The following is a 3,467-nucleotide window of genomic DNA, read 5'->3' as shown; positions in this document are numbered from 1 at the left end:
AAAAAAAAAATTGGGGCAGGGCAGGGCACCCAGGCTCCATCTGAGCACACAGACTAGGATGGAATTCCTGCCGGCCTAGAAGGTGGGTGGGAGTGAGGGATGGCCACACCTCCATTCACCAAGAGGGTGTGGGGTATGAGAGTAACAAAAGGAATGTCACACCTTTCCAGTCATCCAGGTCTGGAATGTCCTTGGGGTTCCCAGCAAGTGGAGCCTGTTCTTAAGTCCCTGGAATCTGGGAGAATGCTGTCACTTTGAATATCCAAAATGGTCAAGCTGCTTGTAAACATTCAAAATGGCTGCACCCTCTGGACAGGCAAAAGTTCACAGCTCAGCCCACCTTCCTCTTCACTGCTTCCCCTTTTATTCACTAAACACCAGAGCAGTCCTCCACACAGTCCCTGGCTAGCAGGGCTAATTTTTAGGTTAATTCTTAGGTCCTACCACCACTCAGCAATATCCAAGCTGTCTGTGCTGTCAGGATCGCTGCCAGACTGCAGCTCCATATGTCTCCTTTTTTGGTGTTTTCATGCAAATTCTTTTGCTAGTTGGAGTTTAGCCTTCCCTTCAAGGCTCAGGGGTCCAGGATTATCTTCTGTATCTGTGTTAATTGGTTCCTCTTTTCTTTGTTGAAGAGGGTCTGTGCAGTCTTTCTGCCTGTTCCCCATCTTACCTGAACAAGTCCACTCATCGATTTTTAAATGAATGAATGAATCCATGGACCAGCCACAGCAGGGGCTGGAAAACTTTGTAAAGGGTCAGATAGAAAATAGTTTAGGCTTTGCAGGCCACTCGGCCTCTGTTGCAATGAGAAAGCAGCCACAGATGATATATAAATGGATGGGTATGGTTGTGTTCCAATAGAACTTTTACAAAAATAAGTGGCAGGCCAGATTTAAATTGTGGTCTACAGTTTGCCAACCCCTAAACTATAAGTATTTTCCTCCTCCCCAATGAGACTTGTTCTTGCTTTCTGTCTTGCCAGCCTCTTCTTCTCAGCCCAGCCCTATGGCCCCCCATCCCCAATCTTACCCTTCCTGCCCTCTCACTCCATTCCCAGGACACCCTCCATGTCTTGTCACCCCTTCCAGGCTCACAGCTACATGCAGATCGGAATTCCTGGAGAGCCTCCCCACCAGGACCCCCATTACCCCCACAATGGCACAATGACCAGTCTTTTGGACAAAGCAATGACAGCACACCCTCACTTCCACCAGCTGCCATCAAGTCAATTCCAACTCATGGTAACACCACATGTTTCAGGGTAGAACTGTGCTTCATAGGGTTTTCAGTAACTATAGTCTCTCAGAAGCAGATCATCAGGATTTTCTTCTGAGGCTCCTCTATTGCTAGGTGCCATTGAGTCATTTTCAACTCGTAGTGACCCTATGCACAACAGAATGAAACACTACTTGGTCCTGCGCCATCCTCAGAATTGTTGCCATGCTTGAGCCCATCATCACAGCCACTGTGTCAATCCATCTCATTGAAGGTCTTCCTCTTTTTTTTTTGTTGACCCTCTATTTTACCAAGCATTATGTCCTTCTCTGGGACTGGTCTCTTCTGACAACATGACCAAAGTATGTGAGACAAAGTCTGGCCATTCTCACTTCTAAGGAGCATTCTGGCTATACTTCCTCCAAGACATATTTGTTTGTTCTCCTAGCAGTCCATGGTACATGCACCACTCTTTGCCGATGACACACCACCACCAGTCCTATAAGTAGAGTCAACTCTCCAGCTTTTCATTTAGTAGCCAAGTTCTCACCCCTTTGTACCACTCAGGGACTCCAAGGCAATAACAAACAGTTATTTCTTGTGACTAGCACTTCCGTAGCTAAACAGAAGCACAGTGCAGCCCTCAAAGCATGTCGCCCTGCAGTGAGTATTCCCCTCTTGCCAGCCCTGCCTTTCTTGCTGGGCTCCCTGAGGCCTTTTCCCTAGAGGACTGGCCCTCCAGGTCTCCACCCTGGCTCATACCTGGACTGTCTATCAGTAGCCCTAGTTCCTGAGAAGATGGGTACCTCAAGGGTTTGTTGCTTCCCCAGAGAACCTGGAAGGGGCAAATGTAGAAAAAGCATGCAAGATTTAGTTTTGTGATGGGGAGGGGGGAGAAAGCTGGTGGTAGCCAAGGAACCTGCCCCTGCACAGCCCCATGGCCTAGGTTTGAGTCCCTGGGATTAAACAGGGATTGTTGTTGTGTTAGGTACCACTGACTCCTAGCGCCCCCATGAGGCAGAGTAGAACTGCCCTATGGGGCTTCCTAGGCTGAAATCTTTACAGAGCAGATTGCCATGTCTTTTCTCCACAGAGCGGCTGGTGGGTTCGAACTGCTGACCTTGGCAGTTAGCAGAGCAGCACTTAACCATTATGCCACCAGGGCTCCTTTAGACAGGTGGTAGAACTGTTTATATAAGAGAATTTGTGAGCCTTGGGGTGCCACTCTGGCATCCCAAGGACTGGCATCTTTGGAAGCAGGGTGGCAGTACCTGGCAGGGACACTGGCAGTCTTCCCAGGGTATCATCAAGGCCCCTTTGAGTGGCTTTGTGGGCAAAGGACTTTGGCTGGAGGGCTGGAATGGGGGTGAGAGAACCACGTGGATTCAGGGTGACACCTGTGCAATCGGTCATGGGGATGGCACAGGACCTGACAGTGTGTGAGGTCACCATGAATTGGGGGCAGACCTGACAGCAGCCAACAACAACAACAACTAAGGAAAGGGGAGAATGAGTGTCAGGGGTAGGCAACCTGGGATCTTCCCACTCCTGGGATGATGCTTCTTAAGGACAGAAAGGAAAGGACCATCCAAGAAGCCATTAGTACTCTGCAGCTGGCCCTGGAGGGTAAGGAGAAGGAGAGATGGGTGGAGAGGGTGGTGAGCTATGAGAACTGGGCCTGTGGGAGGAGGAAGCATGCTGTGCGTGTTGGCCAGGCGTGGAGACGCAGAGAGGCAGAGATGACCCAATCATACAGATGGGGAAACTAAGGCCCAGAGAGGGGCTGCAACCTGCCAAGAGTCACAAAGCAATGTCTCCTGTCTCTAGGTCAGGGCTCTTCTGGGTCTCACAGCTGTTGAGCTCACCACAGGCCCCAGTGTCCCGCTCTGTGGGATGAAGGGCAGAGTGTGGCTCTGGGCCCCAGGTGCCCACTGGGGCTTCCCAGTCCCCTCAGGGCAGTCTGGGATCTGCTTTCTTTTCTCTGAGGAGAAGGTAGGCAAAGGTTCCTCAACAGATCGAGGCAAGAGTGACCCACTTGAGAGCAACCACCTTAACATTTTTAAAGGTAGGGGAAGACACAGGCAGACAGACAGGCAGAATTCTTGCCATTCCAGGGTGAACTTCCTGTGTGGGTGAGGTCAGGGGGTCCTTCTCAATCTCTCTCTGTCTTGATGTCAAGAGGGAGTCAGGGAAACATAAGATCAGACTACATACAGGTAAGCTTTCCCAAGGACAAAGGTCAGGAATCT

Source organism: Orycteropus afer, unplaced genomic scaffold, assembly GCF_000298275.1.
Source record: "Orycteropus afer afer isolate SDZICR_OR568_19922 unplaced genomic scaffold, OryAfe1.0 scaffold00085, whole genome shotgun sequence".
In the NCBI taxonomy this organism is placed as follows: domain Eukaryota; kingdom Metazoa; phylum Chordata; class Mammalia; order Tubulidentata; family Orycteropodidae; genus Orycteropus; species Orycteropus afer.
The sequence above is the reverse complement of the archived record's forward strand: the minus strand, read 5'-3'. Positions refer to the sequence as shown.